At 37.7% G+C, this 23,050-nt stretch overlaps 1 protein-coding gene across 2 annotated transcripts in view; it reads left to right on the top strand.

The window, feature by feature from the left end:
* Nucleotides 1-23,050, top strand: part of MACROD2 (mono-ADP ribosylhydrolase 2) — a 2,078,532-nt gene that overhangs the window by 361,638 nt on the left and 1,693,844 nt on the right. The gene's annotated exons all lie outside the window — the stretch shown is intronic.

Here is a 23,050-nt window from a genome sequence, read left to right as displayed (position 1 = left end):
TGGTTGAAGAAGGGGGTGATGTCATAGATGGGCAGGACTTAGCCAAGCTCTTGTTCAGTGAGGTAACTGGATAATCAGACAGATGAGCTTTGCAAACGCTAGAGGGGGCGAGAGCAGCCGAAATGAGTCATCAGCCTGCCAAAGCTAGGATGCCATTTGGTTTGTAGGCAGCCCTTTGGAATCTCAACATTTTCTAAAGTTTACTACAAGGTAGTGGTAGCATACTTATCTATTTTTTTAAAAACATGTTAGGAATATATTTTTAAGATCACAATAGAAAAATACAGGTTTTCTTTTCTTTTTAAGCCATCTGTATTGAAAAGTTAACCAGAATTAAATTGGTGTTATTATTCACTAGCTACAGTAATGTTATAATTGCAGAAGATGTAGGCCAATAATCTCAACTGTGAACATTTTTTCAACAAATGAATAAAAAGCAGGTTCAAACATACACATTAGGGCCAGGCACGGTGGCTCACCCCTGTAATCCCAGCACTTTGGGAGGCCGAGGCAGGTGGATCACCTGACGTCAGGAGTTCGAGACCAGCCTGACCAACATGGAGAAATGCCGTCTCTACTAAAAATACAAAATTAGCTGACATGGTGGCGCATGCCTTGTAATCCCAGCTACTCGGGAGGCTGAGGCAGGAGAATTGCTTGAACCTGGGAGGCAGAGATTACGGTGAGCAGAGATCGTGCCATTGCACTCCAGCCTGGGCAACAAGAGCGAAACTCCGTCTGAAAAAATATGTATATATAGAGATAGATAGATAGATAGATTCATTTAGGGGAAGGGCAATAAGAATGCTAAAAGATTTTTTTTGGTGGTAGTAAATGGTCTGTTCTTTTGGAGGTGAAGAAGTTACTATACTCTATGTTTTAGAAAATGTAAATAAGTTTTATGTACTTGTACTTGTTTATATTCTTTAAAATGGATTATTTATATTTAAGGATCCCCCAATAAAATATTTTTAAAAAATCGAAAAGAATGTTTTCCTTTCTAAATGTTTTGCTGATCTGAGGATGGGTTTAGATATAAACATCTTAAGAAAAATCTTTCAGGGTGGTTTTCCTGGATTGAAATTATTTTATTTTACCTTAGGTACATGAATAAACACTGGACGATTGTTAAGATGTGAAGATTATAAATTTCTATGCCTAGTAAACAAAATTATACTTTTATTTTTAATTATGATTTTTGTATACTGATTTCTGCTATTTGGTCAACAATTGCTTCGTGCCCATAAGTTTTCCACCAAATAAGTGTATTTTACTTGTTCATGTTGCTGGTAAGAATTTAGGTTTTATATTTACCTGGAGGACAATTTCCTTAAACTAATATCTTCATTTGCTTTATTCTTAGAAGTTCATGACTTTCTCCTTTGTTCTTTCTCAAAATTTCCCTGCATGTTTGTTTCTGAAGAAGGCCAGCTAATAGTCTTTCCCAGGAGTATTTGATTGTGGTCTCTTCATTAGCTTTCTTTAGTTTATCTATTTATATGTTTGTCTGATAGCAGTTCGACCTCTGAGTTCTCTTCCAAGAATGGGTGATATCAAAGTAGGTGAACCCTTGATAAGAAATGTATTGACCCTGTTGTTCTATGATTGCACTCTTATGGGCCTCAGAGGACAGACCCACTAAATCTAGGAGTTTCAGATTCTAATGTCTATTGAAAAGCCAATTTCTTTAAACTGCTGTGTAGTACAATTAAACTGATATTCAGATGCTGAATTTTGGAAGGAAAGGGAGATGGGAATAACAGATAATCTCTTTAAAAAGGGTGGATTCTTTTCTGTTAGTATGAAACAAACACATGGATTAAATTATTTTATGAAATAATTCTTTCTAGAAGCCATTTTCAGGTGAGAGTTGGTTCTATTTAAAAAGGAAACTTTTGCCTGGTCAAATTCCTGTGGGTTTATATCCATATTTAATCAGTTTTGTCTTCATTCAGGCAGGCCTTAAACAGAAAAGAAAGATCAATTGGTGATTTGGGTTATAGGTATCAAAAATAAACTGTACTGGCCTGGGAGTTAGGAGGTCGGAGATTTCCCTTCCCTGGGCTGCTATTTGTTATATGACTTCGTATTTATTGCCCTAGGCTTTGGTTTCCTTACATGACAAATAAAAGCAGCAAGAATTTATTGAATGCCAATTATTTATTGTTGCTTTCTTTCACCCTTTTAAGTTGTGGATTAAAATGTAGGATAAGGAAAGAAATTGTGAAAATATATTCTCTACTAGGGATACTGACTTTGGAGGCAAACTCTTAGTAGAATCTCTGGCTTCTTATTCTGTCCAGAAATACATACTCTTTTGCTGCCTACATGTTTTTTCACTTCCTGCTCTTGTCAGCTACCTGAAATGCTGCTAGTTGGAGGTGAGCTTATAATAATATGTGCCCCATTTGAAATAGTTTGTACAACCTCTGGAAACATGAGGTTATCATGAGTTACTTCAGATTGCTCTCCTCTTTTGTTTTCTAAGGCACATTGGCTACAATGAGGGGATGACTGTTTTGGTTGAAGGGGCAGGGATGCTGGCAGGCTTTGGCATGAAACCCTTTAGGCTGTGACAAGAAGGGAGGAGCTGGAATCTCACAGCAGGAAGGACTCAGCTCAGGGTGGAGGACAACCAGTGTAGTAGACCCGGGTAATTTAAGAACAGGGGCTTCAGAGACTAGCAAACTGGGTTCCATGTGGGCTTTGCCACATGACTGTAGGCAAATTACTTAGTCTCTTTGAGTTTATTAGTGCAGTGCCTGACCAATAGTAAGTGCTCAATAAAATGTTAGCTGTCAGTATTTAAGATGGGGGACATCCAAGCACTTGGAACAAAAAGGACGCTAAGAATGGAAGAGGAATGCTCAAAGGAAAGTAGGACAGGGCCAATAACAGATTTTTAAAACATTTCCTTTGAAGTAATTTTATAGCCAGTAAATGGAGATGAATAAGAGAGGAATAGCAGAGCATTTTGTCGTGTTGATTTTTTTTTTTCCTCTTGTACTTATGCATCTCATGACCTCATGTTCCCAGAACTTAACACATAGTTGAGTTCTAGTAGATGTTTTCGGTTAAAAGAGTGTTTTCTGTAGTTTTGCATTTTGTTCTGTTTTGTTGGCTAGCCTGTGACTCTAACATTGTACACAAGAAAATGCATTTCAGATTGAAAGCAACTGGTTTGGAAATGAACATCAATAACATATCCCAGTTTTAAAACTCTAAGACTATCTAAACTTGTCATCTCAAAGGATTTTGTGGGGTTCTTTGTTTTTATGAGAAGATGTGAGATGTTCCCTAGTAGACATGAGAGGAGATTGTATTTGGAATTGCATTTCCCAGGTTCTGCTATTTATTTGTATTTCCAGACAAAAAAATGAAAAAACAACATACACACAGAAGCCTCAAATATGGCTTTTAGTAACCAACTACCAGCTGAAACTGACTAAAATACACAATCATTTCATGGAACAATATAATTCAGTTCTGTCTAGAGTTAAGCTACCTCATTCACACATTCATTCATTCATTTTTCACACATTAATTCATTCATCATATACATATTTATTGACTCCCCGTGCAAAAGAAACTAATAGGACAATATGATCCCCAAACCACCTCCAACTATGAAGTTCTGAGATTTCATCTTAGAAGATATTAAGGTTCTTTTAAGTCTAAGAAACATACTTCATGATTTTCCTTTCCTTCAGCATTCTCCATGAGAATAAAATCTTCAAAACTGTGTAAAGAAAAAACAGTTCATACTTTTGATAAATTAAGTGTCTTGGACTGTTATCTGAGATTCTTTTTGTTGCAGGTCATTGAAGATCTAAGCCTTACCTGCAGAATCAGTCATTAGAATCTATAGTGCATGTAACTGAAAAGTTAAAATGTATAGTGTGACTTCAGGTAAAGCCTGATACAGTGGCTTAAAATATGTCAATAAGAATGCAGTTTCTCTCTGGCTCTCAGTCCTGCCTTTCTCAGTGTCAGCAGCCTCCTCAGGCTATATACAATGGACCTTTGGCAGCTCTGGATTTCCTCTTAGGCAATAACAGTTCCACATATCACATTCCCATAACATAATGTTCAAGGGAGAGAAGCATCCTCCAAAAACCCCTGCACAGAGCCTTGGGGTTCACTGTTTCTCATTTTCTTAAACTTGATCACAGATTCATTCCTGAACCTATTACATGGGATGGGGAGATATGCTGGTGAGCTTAAGCCCACTGCAGAAGCTGTAGATAACGCCAGCCTTACTTAAACACACAACTGAGATTGGAGGAGAGGCCATGACCCAAAGGAAAATGGGGTACCCTTAAGTTGAGAAAAATGCTAAGGATAAGCTCCTTTTCAGAGGTTTTGGCATGCTGAAACTTGGCCATATTTTATACATTTATAAACTTGAAACTTCTCTTTTTCTCTTCTTTTTTTTTTTTTTCTTAAGCTGGAGTTTCTGTTAAAATTGCCAAAACATCTTTAAAAAATATTCTATTTGTAGACCCTCTTAAGTCTAGCCCAGATTTTTCTGTCAACAGGTAGTGATGCGTGTCAGGACACATCCGTACTACATCTTAGCATAAGCCTATAGGATGTTAGTAAAATATGTGGAGAGTGCACATTCAGCTGTCTGTAATTCTGTGAAGTTGGGCCAGATGCTTAATGCACCAGTTAGAAACTATATCACATCTTTCTGAACAATTCTAAAGGGTACTGGAGAAATAATTAGATTTTAGCAGGTCACAGATGCCTTAGGATAACAAAAGGTTTTTAAAATGCTATATTAAACTCTTCTTTTGTTCTACTATTTGCCTTTTATTAGTCAACACTTAAAATGTACCTAAAAACAATCGCATAACCCTTTTAACCATATTTCCAAAACATTCTGCACTGGAATGAGATCTGTCGTTACAGGACTTGAAACAGAAATCAAAGCAAAATCAAAATGGTTATTTTCCTGCCTGCCTGCCTGCTTGCCCACTCTCTGATACACCCTTCTTTCCCCCAACACCGAAGTTAAACTGTTAAACTTTGGGGAATGGGAGAAATGCAATTAAAAACAACAGCTGAGAGGAAGCACCTCCTTGGCCTCCCAGGAAAGAAAGGAGGAACTGTGGTTCAGAACAGGTTAGTATCTAGCCAAAGTGAGGGGGTGTGGCAGTGGCTGGTGCAAAACTAGAAGCCTGCTGATTCTTACTTTCTTCCCTCTTCAGCACCTCCATATATGGCCATGCAGATAGAGCATATACAACTCCAGCTGATAATAGGTCAAAGCTGTGTCCTTGACCCCTTGCCACTCCCAGGCACCCTGTCCCCTTCCCTTGCTTTAAAATGTTAAAAAAAAAAAAAAAAGACTTAAAATGATCCTTGAAAAATTCAGAAACTTGGAGCAAGCAGATTGAGTCAATCATTTCTATGTCATACTTTCTATGTGGTCCTGGGAAAATAACTGGAGCTCTTTGAGCCTTAGTTCCCTTATTTATGAAGACAGGGATGTGGAACCCACCTAATTTCCTATTATGGACTTCAGATAAAGTGGTCCATGTAATAGTTCACTACTAAATCCGAGAAAGCACATACCAAGACTGAGTTGAAACCTGTGGATAGTTGCTTTTAATCTTCATAGTGGTGAGTGGGGCCAGGATCAGTTCAAAAGAAACAATTCACTAATGTTAAATTGAACTATGTGCTTTAACAATTTATCTTTGGAAATGAAACAATTTGAAAAATGCTTCTGCCTTCTCTCCTGGATGTTAGACCTTGAGATAACAGTATCTAACGCTGATTCTGAGACTTAATTACAAATCAAAGGACAAATTCCTTATCTTTGGCAATGATTAGTATAAAATACACCTTTGGAGGAATGACTAACAGTTAATAGGAGCAGATCAAATGTGTCTGATTATTGAGATGTGGATTAACAAGTTATTATACAAGGGGATTGCCCTGAAGCATGTGGTTTTCTCTGCATAAGCAGCTACTGCTGTCAGTTTGGACCAAAGTGGTTATCATTTTGAAACCATCTTATTGTTTCACTATTTCTGGAGTATTAGTGCTAATTTTAGGTACACAAATAGACTTTCTGAAAGGAAGATTTTCTGAAACTGTCAGATTTTTTTTTTTCCTGGAAACTGGCTCTGTAGTTCTCCTTGTATTGGAGATTACCTCTTTGTGATTTTCCTATAGTCTAGATTACTTTGGTACATGAATGTGCTTAATTTGAAAGAGACATGTTTAGAGTCAAAGTCTGTGTTTTCTGTTTTAACCATTTATCAATGACTATGGAAACTGCCCCTCATTGGCACTGTCTGCAGGAAGCAGATTTACTACAATTAGCATTTATTGTCCCTTGGGAATGGGTACAAATTGATTATTTGCAAGATTTTCAGGGATCAAATATCAGTTGATTAGATTTGGATTGTGTAAATGTTTTACAATCTATTCCGAATAAAAATAAGTTAAAAATTAAGTCACATTTACCATTGGGAAATTTTCTGTAAAATATAAAGGCATTTAAATTTTCTAAGCATGATTTATGATAAATATGTTATATATTAACTAGACTCAGTTCATTCTATAAATGATTAACCTCAAATTTGAGGAATTTTAAAACATTTTATAATTTTTTCACTAGTCAAGTTTTTATTTTTTCGTTTGACATTTGAAATGTATTCATGCTGGAAATTCACAAATACTTTACTAGGCTTCACATGTGTGTTTAAAAATTAAGATCTAGAGTTAACAAGTTTTATTTAAAGTACATAAATACTGCAAAAATGTATTTGTAGTTTAATAAGCTTTCATTCTTATGTAAAAAGTTGTTTTAAAAATTGAAGGTAGAATTGAAAAGGAATAAAAAATGTGTTACTTTTTAAAGTTATTAATTTTTGATTGGAGAAATTTGAGGAGATTTTTGGCAGTTGTTTAATTCTCACGTTTACGTAGAAGCAACACACGACTGTTTGAGTAGCTTCCGATGCAGCCGGTCTTTGTTTTCTTCAGTGACCCAGGGAACAGACTTGTCACTCTGAAGTGCCCACGTGTAATCCTGTCCTCCCTTTCTTCCCCAAGGCAAGTCAGAAATAAGCTTATCAGATCATATCTTATTAACAAAGAACAAAGGATGTTGATTGACCAAAGAGGAGGAAAGGACTAGCAAAATGCAAATGTCAAAGGTTTGCTGCCAGAAATCCTAGTTCGACACTGATTTTAAGTAACTAAACTCTTTTGAAAGTAGGATTTACATATTTTAAAAATATTTGCCTGAGTTATACTTTGTCTAGAATTTTAAGTGCAGTAAATTATTAGTTAATGGCTTTACCTATATTTTATATATGAATTAAGTACAATTATCATTAATATTATTGTCATTGTTGTTATTATTTATTCCATACAAGCAAATCTTTCTGTCTTATATCTGGAAGTTAGAGACAAGTATATCCTATGTGTTTTCAGTGTAAAGTTTTTTAACAGAAAGTATAAATAACCTTCTGATAAAAGGAGAATTTATTTTTCTGATAGAAAGTACAAATACGTTATTTAGGTAATTATAAGGAACTTTGAAATCATATTTATATCTTGTTTTCTTAGTTATTTTTATTTGATTTTTTTTTTTTTTTTTTTAGATGGAGTCTCGCTCTATTGCCCAGGCTGGAGTGCAGTGGTGCAATCTCTGTTTACTGCAATTTCTGCCTCCCGGGTTAAAGTAATTCTCCTGCTTCAGCCTCCCAAGTAACTGGGACTACAGGCATGCACCACCATGACTGACTAATTTTTGTATTTTTACTAGAGATGGGTTTTGCCCTTTGGCCAGTCTGCTCTCGAAATCCTAACTTTCCTGACATTAGGTGATCCGCCTGCCTCGGCCTCCAAAAGTACTGGGATTACAGGTGTGAGCCATTGTACCTGGCCTGAGGATGATTTTTCTATAAGGACAGCAGGTTGTTCATTATTTAGAGTTGTGATAGTAGGAAGGAAATAATTTTAGAAAGTAAGAGAGTCATTCGCTTGTGAAAATCAGGCTTGCCTTTTCTTGAAGTTTGAAGTTTAAAGTAACCTAACTTTATCACCAAAATAATTGTGATCCCAAACATATTTGGGAAAAAAAATAAATTTTTAGTTAATCAGTATCCATATGAATAGCAAAAACATAACACTACAAGATATATGAATGTAGTATTTTTGTTTGCCTTATATTCTCCTATATAGCTCACATTCTATCGATTGTTTTTTGAAATTTTTTTTTCCCTTGACTTCTTTGCTCCTACATTATCTGATTCTGCTTAAGGAAGAGCCCCTGAACAAAGAACAGATATTACCATCCCCATTCTAACATAGCTGATTTCTAGTAATTGTATAGCAGATGCTCATTCAAGCACTTATTTATGTGTATTCTAAGAGAAAAGTGGTATACAGGCTCACACAGGTTACTATTTTTTAAAGCACTTCATCCAACTCACTAGCATTCTCTGGTTTATTTAAATTGATTTTACTACCATCTAAGTCTCAGAATTTGCTAGTTAGGAGGAATGGGTGGTGATGTCTAAGTAGTCTCTTGTTTTGAGAATGTTTAGTAGAAACGCAGAACAAAAGGAGTAAGAAGGAGAAGGTAGAACAGAGACTCTAACTAAAGACCCCTAGTTCGATGCCTTGTGTGCCACGTGTCTTTCCTCGGTCAGTTTTTCAGCAAATGCTTTTTGAATAGCAAGGTGTGCCTCATAAGTCTGATCTCTTTTACTATATTCTCTGTTTTTCAAAACTTTATAATTAACTTTCTTAAGTTGGTCTGTCCATTTATACATAGATTATAGGTTGGACAAAACCATGTAATGACATAGATATATGGGTTCTTGAGCAATCTCAAAGAAATACCAAAGAAACTTTTTCTTGGTCCGTGGGTGAGAAGTTCAGCAACAATTTAACAAATGTGCTCTAGGTCACAAAACGTATTTGAAACTGAAAGTAGCTAAAGAGGAAAAGTTTTTGAAGAGATATTAAGGAGAGAATTAGAGGTGCTAAGATAACAACAACATGTTAATTTGAGGTGAAAATAGTCCTAGTTAAAAACACCAAAAGCATCTACAACAAAAGCCAAAATAGACAAATGGGATCTAATTAAACTAAAGAGCTTCTGCACAACAAAAGAAAGTGAACAGGCAACCTACGGAATGGGAGAAAATTTTCGCAATCTATCCATCTGACAAAGGGCTAATATCCAGAATCTACAAAGAACTTAAACAAATTTACAAGAGGAAAACAGCCCCATCAGAAAGTGGGCAAAAGATATGAACAGACACTTCTCAAAAGAAGACATTTATGTGGCCAACGAACATATGAAAAAAAGCTCATCACTGGTCATTAGAGAAATGCAAATCAAAACCATAATGAGATACCATCTCATGCCAGTTAGAATGGTGATCATTAAAAAGCCAGGAAACAACAGATGCTGGAGAGGAGGTGGAGAAATAGGAACACTTTTACACTGTTGGTGGCATGTAAATTAGTTCAGCCATTGTGGAAGACAATGTGGCAATTCCTCAAGGACCTAGAACCAGAAATACCATTTGACCCAGCAATCCCATTACTGGGTATATACCCAAAGGATTACAGATCATTCTACTATAAAGACACATGCACATGTATGTTTATTGCAGCACTGTTCACAATAGCAAAGACTTGGAACCAACCCAAATGCCCATCAATGATAAACTGGATAAAGAAAATGTGGCACATATACAGCATGGAATACTGGGCAGCTATTAAAAAAGGAGGAGTTAATGTCCTTTGCAGGGACATGGATGAAGCTGGAAACCATCATTCTCAGCAAACTAACACAAAAACAGAAAACCAAACACCACATGTTCTCACTTATAAGTGGGAGTTGAACAATGAGAACACGTGGACACAGGGAGGGGGACATCACACATAGAGGCCTGTTGGGGAGTGGGGGTCTAAGGGAGGGATAACCTTAGGAGAAATACCTAATGTAGATGATGGGTTGATGGGTGCAGCAAACCACCATGGCATGTATATACCTGTGTAACAAACCTGCATGTTTTGCACATGTACCCCAGAACTTAACGTATAATAATAATGAAAGAAAGAGTCCCAGTTAGTACGTAGATTTTGGACTCTTTATCAGTTACTATGGTGGTAAATGCAAGCAATGAAGACAGAAGAAATTCTCTAAGAGCATTTGTAATGCACCATATGAGAGGTCACCCATTCTTGTAGTGAGTTTTGGGGACAAATAGAAGAAATTGCTGAATTATAGAGGCCAATGATGAAGCAGCAAGTACATAGACTTGGGCTAAATAATAATACTGATGTAATGAGACTAGTATTCTAATAATGATAATAGCATGAAAAGAGTAGTGGACAGCTAAATATAGACTAAAATGTAGTAAAATCTGATTGTACAGGATGGTAAGGGTGTACAAATATGGAGATGTGTTACTAGTCTGGAATGCGACCTAATCCTGCTGATTTCCATCTTACACTCTTGCAGGGAAGAGAGATGAGGCTTTCCAAAAGCTGCCAGTTTGAAGTTTACAGGAGAATCCATGGGATTCCCAAGTCATTATCTGTTCTGCATTCAGAAATGCAATCCCTTGGCTGAGAAAGGATCTCCTCTACCATTTGCTTTAGGAGAATGAAAACTGTCCCTTGCCAAGAGAGCCAGAACTAAGCCTTGGCTGTTAAAGTGAGGATATGTGTATGCGGCCTCTTGTCCCAGCCAAATCACCCACATATCCATTAGGAATATGGGGCAGCTTTCAGGGGCTTCTGGTGTGTATCCAGGTTAACATCTAGCCTAACATTGCAGTGTCAGTGGAGGAAACAGAGTCATCCAAAATATGAAACCAGAACAAATGCAAATGCATAGGTATAGGTCAGGTGCAGGGTGGCTCACGCCTGTAATCCCAGCACTTTGGGAGGTGGAGGCGGGAGGATCACCTGAGGTTAGGAGTTCGAGACCAGCCTGGCGAGCATGGTGAAACCCTGTCTCTACTAAAAATAAAATAGAATTAGTCAGGTGTGGTTAGGTGCACCTATAGTCCCAGCTACTTGGTAGGCTGAGGAGGAGAATGGCTTGAGCCCAAGAGGCGGAGGTTGCAGTGAGCTGAGATTGCGCCACTGCACTCCAGTCTAGGCAACTGAGCAAGGCACCATCTCAGGAAAAAAGAAAAAGAAAAAAAATGTATAAGTATTAGAACATGGAAAAAAAATGCTGCGACATTAAGGGTTCATGGTAATTTGTATCAGAATGTACATGAAAGGAAATATTAAGAAGGAAGGTATAAGTCAGGATGTGTGAGCTACCAAATAATGTACCGGAATCCTAATAGGCATTTCTATTTACATTCGGCTCTTCTGAACCTTATTACTTCCTTCAACTTGTCCTTTATAACAACATCTTTTATTAGTAGACCGAAAAAAAGAATTTCTTCACTTATCAGTTTAGGAAAACCACCAATTGTCCTGTTATCCCAAGGAATGATTTTTGGTGGAATGTGACCTAATTCTATTTTTTCTCCCCAGTAGCTTTAATATCTGATGCTTACAGATTCATTAAAAAATAAATGAATATTTATAACTTGGAATATTATGCTATCAGGAACCATAAATGCGTTTTATAAGAAATGAATTGACCACTACTGTCTATTCGCATCAGACTTGTTGCAAGTAACAGCACTTTGGGAGGCTGAGGCAGGCAGATCTCTTGAGCCCATGAGTTCGAGACTAGCTTGGGCAACATGGTGAACCCCCGTCTCTACAAAAAATACAAGAATGAACTAGGTGTGGTGGTGCATGCCTGTGGTCCCAGCTACTTGGGAGGCTGAGGTGGGAGGATTGCTTGAGCCTAGGAGATGGAGGTTGCAGTGGGCCATGATCACACCACTGTACTCCAGCCTAGGCGACAGAGTGAGGCCCTGTCTCTAAATAAATAAATAAACAAATGGAAAATAAAAATAATCTGAATTTTCACTCTCCAGTATTAACACTGGGTGGTATAAAGCCTTTCAAATGTTTGTAACTTATACCTATGTACAAACTTTTTTTTTTTTTACACAAATTAGGAGAATAGTTGTTTTATAACTTATTTGTTTTTTATTTTTAATTTTTGTGGGTACATACTATGTCTATATATTTATTGGATACATGAGATACTTTAATATGAGAATGCAATGTGTAATAATCACATCATGGAAAATGGGGTACCCATCTCTTCAAGCATTTATCCTTTGTGTTATACATCAGTTATGCTCTTTTAGTTATTTTAAAATGTACAATTAAATTATTATTGACAATAGTCACCCTGTTGTGCTATCAAATATGAGGTATTATCCCTTCTTTGTATATATATATACCTATTAACCATCCCCAGTGCCTCCCAAGTACTCTTCCCAGCCCCTGGGAACCATTTTTTTATTCTCTGTCTACATGAGTTCCATTGTTTTGACTTTTAAATCCCACAAATAAGTGAGGACATGTGATGTTTGTGTTTCTGTACCTGGCTTATTTCACGTAATATAATGACCTCCAGTTTCATCCATGTTGTTGCAAATGACAGAATCTTATTCTTTTTTTTTTTTTTTGAGATGGATTTTTGCTCTTGTTGCCCAGGCTGGAGAGCAATGGCACGATCTTGGCTCACTGCAACCTCCACCTCCCAGCTTCGAGTGATTCTTCTGCCGCAGTCTCCCAAGTAGCTGGGACTACAGGCACGCACCACCACAACCAGCTAATGTTTTTGTATTTTAGAAGAGTTGGGCTTTCACCATGTTGGTCAGGCTGGTCTCAAATTCCTGACCTCAGGTGATCCACCCACCTTGGCCTTCCAAAATGCTAGGATTACAGGCATAAGCCACTGCGCCTGGGCCACCTTATTTTTTTTTTTTTATGGCTGAATAGTACTCCATTGTATAAAAGTACCATATTTTCTTTTTTTGGTGGGGGGAGTCTCACTGTGTCTCCAGGCATCAGGCTGGAGTGCAATGGCGCGATCTTGGCTCACTGCAACCTCTGCCTCCCAGGTTCAAGCAATTCTCCTGCCTCAGCCTCCCGACTAGCTGGGACTACAGGCAAGCATCACCACGCCCAGCTAATTTTTGTATTTTAATAGAGACAGGGTTTCACTATGTTGGCCAGGATGGTCTCCATCTCTTGACCTTGTGATCTTCCCCTCCAGGCCTCCCAAAGTGCTGGGATTACAGGCGTGAGCTACCACGCCCGGCCAAGTACCGTATTTTCTTAATCCATTTATCTGCCGATGAACTCTTAGGTTGCTTCCAAATCTTGGTTGTTGTGAACAGTTCTGGAACAAACATGAGGGTGCAGATATTTCTTTGATATACTGATTTCCTTTCTTTCAGGTACATACCCAGCAGTGGGATTGCTGGATCATATGAGAACTCTATTTTTAGTGTTTTGAGGAACTCCAAACTCTTCTTCATAGTGGTAGTACTAATTTACATTCCCACCAACAGTGTACAATGGTTCCCTTTTCTCCACATCCTCACCAACATTTGTTATTGTCTGTTTTTTGTATAAAAGCCATTTTAAGTGGTATGAGATGATATCTCATAATAGTTTTTCTTTGCATTTCCCTGATGATTAGTGGTGTTTACCACTTTTTCCTATGCCTGTTGCTATTTGTATATCTTCTTTTGTGAAATGTCTATTCAAGTATTTTGTCCATTTTTTTATTGGATTGATTTCTTTTCCCTATAGAGTTATTGAGCTCCTTGTATGTTCTGGTTATTAATCCCTTGTCAGATGGGTAGTTTACAGATATTTTCTCCTTTTCTGTGGGTTGTCTCTTCACTTTGTTGATTATTTCCTTTGCTGTGCAGAAGCTTTTTAACTTGATGTGATCCCATTTGTCCATTTTTGCTTTGGTTGCCTGTGCTTATGGGGTATTACTCAAGAAATCTTTGCCCAGACCAATGTCCTTAAGAGTTTCCCCTATGAGTTTTCTCATTGCTTGAGGTCTTAGATTTCAATATTTAATCCATTTTGATTTAATTTATGTGTACAGTGAGAGATAGGTATCAAGTTTAATTCTTCTGTGTATGGATATTCCATTTTCCCAGGGCAATTAATTGAAGAGACTGTATTTCCCCATTGTGTGTTTTTGGCACCTTTGTCAAAAACGAGTTCCCTGTAGGTGTGTGGATTTGTTTCTGGATTCTGTTCTGTTCCATTGAGCTACGTGTCTGTTTTTATGCCAATACCATCTCTTTTGGTTGTTACAGCTCTGTAGCATAATCTGAAGTCAGGTAATGTGATTCCTTCCAGTACTGTTCTTTTTTCTCAGGGTAGCTTTGGCTATTCTGGTTTTTTTTGTTGTTGTTGTTGTTATTTCCACATAATTTAATTAAATTAATTTATTTATTTATGTGAAGATTGTCATTGGTGTTTTGATAGAGATTGCATTGAATCTATAGATTGCTCTGGGTGGTATGGACATTTTAATAATATTGATTCTTTCAATCCATGAACATGGAATCTTTCATTTTTGTGTATCCTCTGCAATTTCTTGTATCAATGTTTTATATTTTTCATTGTACAGATCTTTCACTTCTTTGGTTAATTCCTAGGTATTTAATTTTATTTGTGGCTATTGTAAATGAGATTTTTTTCTTTTCTTTTCAGATAGCTCACTGTTGGCATGTAGAAATGCTACTGATTTTTGCATGTTGATTTTGTGTCCTGCAACTTTACTGAATTTGTTTATCAGTTCTAATAGTTTTTGGTGGAGTATTTAGGTTTTTCCAAACATAAGATCATATCATCTGCAAATAAGGAAACTTTGTCTTCTTCCTTTCCAATTTGGATGCCCTTTATTTCTTTCTCTTGTCTGATTGCTCTAGCTAGGACTTCCAGTACTATGTTGAGTAACAGTGGTGAGAGAAGGCATCCTTGTCATGTTCCAGATCTAAGAGGGAAGGCTTTCTCCATTTAGTATGATATTAGCTGTGGGTCTGTCATATATGGCAGTTATTATATTGAGATTCGTTCATTCTACATCCAGTTATTCGAGGGTTTTTATCATGAAAGAATGTTGAACTTTATCAAATGCTTTTTCAGCATCCATTGAAATGATCAGATAATTTTTGTCTTTTGTTCTGTAGATATGATATATCACATTAATTGATTTGCATATGTTGAACCATTCTTACATCCCAGGGATAAATCCCACTTTGTCATAATGAATGATCTTTTCAATGTGTTGTTGAATTCAGTTTGCTAGTAGTTTGGTGCGGATTTTTGCATCAACATTCACCAGAGATATTGGCCTGTAGTTTTTGTTTTGTTTTCTTTTGTTTTTGGTGTGTCTAACTTATTTGTTTTATAACTTTGCACAGTGACCTACATGACTAGCCTCTCTAGCTGAGCATTTGTGTGCTTTCCAGTTTTTAAGATTGTGAGCAAATTATTATAAAAATGCTCCTAACTAAATCTTCATGCTTATCATGTATATTTATTAGGATAACTTCTTTGAGGTAAAACTTATGGTTTATAGAGTTGACACTCTTAATGAATTTGCTGTAATTACAAGATTGCTCTCTAGAAAAGATAGATGTACCCTCCTAACCTCTGCCCCTTCAGTAACATTGAATAGTGTTCATCTTTAACTTAATAGGAGATATATTGTATCTTAATATTAATTTAGTTTGTGTTTATAGAAGGAGCACATTTTCTTGTTTGGGGAAAGGGCATTTTCTTTTTCTTCTTCCTCAATTTCTTCTTTTTGGGTAAACTTTTTCTATGTGATCCCCTTTTTTATTTAAGAAGATAAACAGGGAAGTACAGAGACTAATACAACACCAGTACACTACCCAGAATTAACAAAGGTTAACACTTAAATATTTTTGCTTTAGCTTCTTCATTAAAAATGGGATGTAATATTATAATAAAATTGAAATATTATTAGTCTCCTCTCTCATCCATCCACTTACCTCCTTCCTTCTCCAGAGGCATGTACTGTCATCGGTTTGATGGTATTTTCCAGTTTATGTTTTCATATTTGTTTAATTAAAATTAGCATTAGCTGTGACTCTTCAAAAATTCAAAATGTGAGTGGCTTAAACAATATGGATGTTGATTTGTCACTCGTGTAAAAGTCCAAATAGGTAATCCAGAGTGGATATGGTCCTCCACACAATCAGCAACCCATGTTTCTTCCAACTTGTTGCTTTATACTAGGTTGCCTTGATGTCATAATAATAGTCGTCTTATTCTAGGAAGAACAGATAAAGGGATTATAAACATATTAGAATTAATAATTATTTCTCTGTTGTAATGAATAGCAATAATTACTTATTTTAATGATAATTAATTTATTCATTAACTACAAAACTGTATTTAGTTGTCTCCTGGCTCCTGTACAAATAAGACTACAAAGAACATTCTTTTGTGTATCTCCTACTCCACATGTGTGAGTTTCTCTTGATGAATATACCTAGAAGTGGAATTTCAGTGTTTTAAGGGATAACTATTTTTTACCTATACTAGATATTGCAAAACTTTTAAGCTTTCTCTGTTAGGATATTTTCAACTGCGAGTAACAGACAATGGAATTTAAAGTGGCTTAAATAAAGAAACTTGTTACCTCATATAAGAAGAAGCCCAGAAGTAGAACTGCTCTAGATTTGGGTAATTCATTGACTCAATAGCTTTCCTCATGGTCAGGAGGACTCAGGCACAGAGAAAACAATGGCTAGAAGCATTTTTTCCTCTATGTCTCTTTTGAAGGGGAAGGAAACTTTCTTTAGAAATTTCTATTAGCTACATTCTTTCATGTTTCATTGGCTAAAATTAAATCACATGCCAATGCCTAAATCAATTACTTATAAGCGTCTACAAGACCATGATGATTGGCTGGGGGCAAGGCTAGTTTTCCTTTAAAAATATCATCAGGAGGAAGGAGATACCTGAACAAAGTATGCCTAGGAGGAAGAAGGGAAGGTGGATGACAAGTCAGCGATCTGCACTGTCTGCTCTGTCTCTTGATTACTGCATTCCCATCATTAGTATTTGAGTTATTAATTGTCAAGACTTTTGTTTTACCAATCTAATGATCAGCACTTTGTTGTTGTAGTCCTTAGAATTTTTCTGTTTCTATTGGGTTGTATACCTTTTTAGATATTTATATAAACTCTTAGGATTTTCTTTGCTTTGAAGTATCTTATTTATGTTCTTTGCCTGATATTCTCCTAAGTTATTTGTATTTTTCTTATTGATTTGTAGCAGTTCTTTACATATTCTGCAGAACAATTATTTGTATGTATATTTGTGTTGGAAGTTTCTCCCATTAGTGAATGGCTTGTGTTTTTACATTTATTTGCATTAAAAATGTTTTCATAACTTAAAGATTTCTGTTTCTTGTGTCTTATTCAAAGAATCATTTCTTATACCAAAGTCATACAGGGTTTTTTTTTTTTTTTTCAGTATTCTTCTTATTGAATTTTAGGTAGATATCAACCATTGCTTGCTAAATCCCAGCAGTTTTTAAAGTAATGGATGGACTCTTTCAAAGGGTCTGCAAGACCAAAACTGATTTTATAATGATATTAAGATGTCATTTGCCCTTTGCCCCATATATGTAGAGTTTAGTTTTTTTCAACTTTTATTTTAGATTCATGGGTACATGTGCACGTTTGTTACATGGGTATATTGCATGATGCTGAGGTTCAGGGAACAAATGATCCCATCATGTAGGTACTAAGCACAGTACCCAACAGTTCAATTTTCAACCCTTGTTCCCCTCTCTCCCTGCCTGCTCTAGTAGTTCTCAGTTTCTATTTACTCCTAGATATTTTATTTTTTTCATGGCCTAGATATTTTATTTTGGCTTTATGCGTATGAGTACCCAGTGTTTAGCTCCCACTTCTAGGTGAGAACATGCAGTATTTGGTTTTCTGTGCCTGCATTGATTCACTTAGGATAATGACATTTGGCTGCATCTATGTTGCTGCAAAGATATGATTTTGTTCTTTTTTATGACTATGTAGCATCCCATGGTATAAAGGTACCACGTTTTCTTCATCCAGCCCACTGTTGACAGGCACCTAGGTTGATTCCATGTCTTTCTATTGTGAACCGTGTTTCAGAATAGAAACTGGTAGAATGATTTGTTTTTGTTTATCTATATACCCAGTAATGGGATAGTTGGGTAATTCTAAGTTCTTTGAGAAGCCTCCAAACTGCTTTTCACAGTGGCTGAACTAATTTACATTCCCAACAGTGTATGTACAGGTCATTAACAAAATTAAAATAAAAGATACCACTTGCAACCTATCAAATTACAAAATAATGTTTTAAATGATAACTAGTATAAGACAGAGTGGGTTGTGACTCTGACTAGGAGTGTAAAATGGTAACTTTCTGGAAATATGTTTCATAGACCACACCAATCCATATATTTTTTACTCCGTAATTTCTGTTCTAGAAGCTAGCTTGAGGAAATTGTAAGAAAGATGTTCAATATAGAATTATTTAAAAGATAAAAAAGTGGAAGCAACTAGATACCTGTCAATAAAATGTGAAATCAAGTTATGTTTACGGAGAGAATTGTTTTGTAACCATTTATGTGTTCAGAGGTATTTTTGTGATGACATGGAAATACACTATGTAATTGTGGGAAAATTAGGATATAAAACTCTATATGTCTGATGATTTTAATGATATTAAGAGCAAGACTGAAATGGAATAAAAGGAAAGAAACTATCAAAATGTTTACAGTGGTTATCTCTGGGTATTGTTATGTGCATTTAAAAAATTAGCTTTCCAATTTTTTATGATAAATATATATTGTTTTCACTAATAAAATTGTTACTAAAAAGGTTTGGTAAAGATTGGCTATTTTTTATGTCAGCTTTGAGATTATTGGGAATGGAGAGGGCCCTTTTATGAAATAAATTCTCTAATTTCTTTGGGGACGCAGTAGTACATTTGGTAGTTGACTTCCCCACTAGAAAGAGAGGAATGTGGCTGAGCAGGGCCTGGGGAAGCAGATACTAACCCAGCTGGATTTCAGGAACAACTGCTGGATCCTGATTTAGTGGAATGTACTCCAGACTGCTTAGTGTCATGGTCAAGGGCACTAATTTTGTAGGCAGAGTTTCTAGTTTATAACCTAGTTCTGCGACTTGTGAGCTGAGTTACGTTTTGGGTAAATTACTTAATCTGGGTGTGTGTTTTAGTGTTTCCATATATGAATTGGGAATAATAATACTCTCTGTGCCATGAGGTTACTGTGAGAATAAACTGAATTATTACGTTTAAAACTGTCAGCACAGTGTTCCCACATAATAACCTCTCACTATTATTTCAGAAGTTTTAGTAAGTCTTACTGTTAGTGGTTTCATCAGCTATCTATTACCTCATAACAAACCTCCCCAAAATTGGTGCCCTAGGATAACATCAAATAACTTACTTAGTCCATAAATCTCAATAGTTATAGCTCATTTCTGTTCCATAGGGTATCAACTGAGATGACTCAACTTGGTGCTGGAGGATCTACTGTTTTTTTTGTTTTTTTTTTGTTTTTTTTTTTGAGACAGAGTCTCGCTCTGTCTCCCAGGCTGGAGTGCAGTGGTGCGATCTTGGCTCACTGCAACCTCAGCCTCCCAGGTTCAAGTGATTCTCCTGCCTCAGCCTCCTTAGTAGAAGAGACTACAGGCGCATGCCACCACACCCAGCTAATTTTATGTACCTGTTGTAGAGATGGGATTTCACCACATCCTGCCATAGGGAAGTCTATGGCAGGATGGCTGGATTTGGAGAGCAAGCATCTTGAGAGAAATAGGCAGAAGTGCATCACATTTTTATAATCTGTCCTCAGTACCTCAGTAGTGACTTAGTACTACTTCCATCATAGTCATGAACCCATCCAGATTTAAGAGGCAGGAACATAGACGCTTCCCTGTCTACCTGAGGAGTGTTGGGAACATTGTAAGAGGAGTATGAGTGGTGGGAAATACGGTTTTAGCCATGTTTGAGAAATATGGCCAGCCATAATAGTGGTCTACTGACCTGTTAGGTAACATAATATGCTTGGCATTCTCATCCACTAACAGCAGCAATCTCAATTCTGTGTATTAGGACCATCTTAGGACTTTTTACTAAATGCAGATGATGAGTGAGTTTTCATTTCTTTTGAATATTTTCTTTATTTTTCAATGTTGAAAACTTATTAGTATAATAAAAAGTTTTAAATGAAAAGATTAACTTTTTTTGTAATGTATCTAGGTATTCTACAATCTATAAACATAAGATTTCTATGTAGAATTTAAAAAATCTATGACACACCTTCTTTCTTGGTTTGGTCATATTTCTAGTGGCATTGACCTCTAGAATGAAAGAAAAGAAAGAAAAAAATATTCTGCTCACAAATATTTCTAGGTTAAATGTAGTGGTTCCTCAGGGCACAGCTTAGACACCAAATACAGCCTATAAAACTATGAAATGTGGTTCCCACTGCCCGATCCTTAGAACTCTGGGTTGCAAACCACTGATGAGCTGCTGCTGGCTTTTACTGCTAGTGAACTGAGACAAAGAGCCGTTTCTATTCATCTGTCAAGAAGGACAAGCGCACAGTAAATTTCTGACTACATTTGATATTGATACAATTCATATAAATAAACTTGCAAATAAGGCAGTGCTCTCAAGATTTCAGGAAATGGCCAAGGAGGCTGTTCTGCCCCACCTCCTCAAAAGACTTTGGAGCTGCCACTGATCTCACACAAAGTCATCTCTTTGAATTAAACATCTCTTACTCTGAGAGATGCCAGGCCTGGTCCATTGAAACATTCAACTTGTCTTTGCAGCTGTAATTTATTTCTTCCCTTCCTTCCCATCAAATGGAAAAAATGTTGACTTTAAAAAGCACAGACCATTTCAGGTTTGAGGCAAAAAGAGAATGAAATATGGAAGTCAAGGATCAGTTTCAAATAGTACTTCATAATAATTTAGTTTACTTTTAAGTGGCAGCCGTTGTTACATAGATATAGGATAAAGTGTGCAGGAGTAAATAGTGAACTGAATGTCACCCTGGTGACCCAAATAGTGAACTGAATGTCACCCTGGTGACCCAAAGAACTTAATGCAACTTCTCAAGCAGATTAACTTATTCTTGGGGACAGTTTATAAAATGGTAGATTTGGGGCTCAATATAATTTTCACTCATTGAGCACATATATATTCCAGTTTCCATCCTAAACACTTACATTAACCTGTGAAATTCTCTTAACACCTCTAGGAGGTAGTTAGTACCATTGTCCTGCTTTTACAGCACAAAGTGGATAAGATACTTGTCCAAGGTCACACAGAGTTACACTCAGGTTTCAAACCCTGGCTGACCTCTTTTGACCTATTGTTCTTTATTGCTTCACAGATGACTTTTTGAAAAAATTATAGTGAGAACAGGCATGATGGCTCACACCTATAATCTCAACACTTCAAGAAGCTGATGGGGGAGGATCACTTGAGCCCAGGAGTTCAAGACCAGCTTGGGCAACATAATGGGACCTCATCTCTACAAAAAAATTAGAAAAATTAGCCAGACATAGTGGTGCATGCCTGTAGTCCCAGTTGCTACTTGGGAGGTTGAGGTAGGAGAATTGGTTGAATCTGGGAAGTTGAGGCTGCAGTGAGCCATGATTGAGTCACTGTACACCTGCCAGTGTGGCAGAGTGAGACCCTATCTCAAAGCAAAACAACAACAACAACAGCAAAACCCACAGTGGTTGGAAATTTTGCATTAGATGATTTGAAAATACCTAGATTGAGAGCTTATGAATAGTAATCTCCCTTCCCCCTTCCCTCTTCCTTTCTCCCTTCCCCCTTCCCCCTTTCCTTCTCCCTTCCCCTTTGCCTTCTCCCTTCCTCCTTCCCTTCTCCCTTTCTCTTTCCCCCTTCCCTTCTCTCTTTCCTCCTCCCCCTTCCCCCTTCCCCCTTCCCCTTCCCCCTTCCCTTCCCCCTTCCCCTTCCCCTTTCCCTTCCCCTTTACCCTTCCCTTCTCCCTTCCTCTTTTCCTTCCCCCTTCCCCCTCCCCCCTCCCTGGTCCTTCCCCCACTTCCCCCTTCCCCCTTCCCTTCTCCCTTCCCCCCCTTCCTACTCCCACTTCCCCCTTCCCCCTTCCCCCTTTCCTTCCCCCTTCACCCTTTCCCTTCCCCCCTCCCTGTTCCTTCCCCCACTTCCCCTTCCCCCTTCCCTTCTCCCTTCCCCCCTTCCTTCTCCCACTTTCCCCTTCCCCTTTCCTTCCCCCTTCCCCCTTTCCCTTCCCCCTCCCCCTTCCTTCCCCCAATTCCCCCTTCCCCCTTCCTTTCCTCCTTTCCCCTTCCCCCTTCCCTTCTCCTTCCCGCTTTCCTTCTCCCTTTGCCTTCCCTTCTCCCTTCCCCCTTCCCCCTTCTTCCTTCCCCCACTTCCCCCTTCCCTTCCCCCTTCTTCCTTCCCCCACTTCCCCCTTCCCTTCGCCCTTCCCCCTTCCCTTCCCTTCCCTTCCCTTCTCCCTTCCCTTCTCCCGTCCCTTCTCCCTTCCCTTCGCCCTTCCCTTCCCCCTTCCCTTCCCTTCCCCCTTCCCTTCCCCCTTCCCTTCCCTTCCCCCTTCCCTTCCCTTCTCCCTTCCCTTCTCCATTCCCTTCCCTTCCTTTCTTTTTTAGAGACAGAGTTTTGCTGTCGCCCAGGCTGTAGTGCAGTGGCACGATCTCTGGTCACTTCAAACTCCGCCTCTTGGGTTTAAGGGGTTCTCCTGTCTCAGCTTCCTGAGTAGCTGGAATTACAGGCACCTGTCACTACTCCCGACTAATTTTTGTATTTTTAGTAGAGATGGGATTTCACCATGTTGGCCAGACTGGTCTCCAACTCCTGACCTCAGGTGATCCGCCAGCCTCGGCCTCCCAAAGTGCTGAGATTACAGGCGTGAGCCACCGCGCCTATTTTTCACTACATTTTATTAAATGATATAGGTGTGTCAAATGTTTAGCATGGTACCTGCCATATGATCACACTGAATAGATTTTAGTAAGTATTATTTAATTTC

Source organism: Aotus nancymaae, unplaced genomic scaffold, assembly GCF_030222135.1.
Source record: "Aotus nancymaae isolate 86718 unplaced genomic scaffold, 86718_ANA_hifiasm-v0.15.2.pri h1tg000001l, whole genome shotgun sequence".
Classification (NCBI taxonomy): domain Eukaryota; kingdom Metazoa; phylum Chordata; class Mammalia; order Primates; family Aotidae; genus Aotus; species Aotus nancymaae.
The sequence above is the reverse complement of the archived record's forward strand: the minus strand, read 5'-3'. Positions and strand labels throughout refer to the sequence as shown.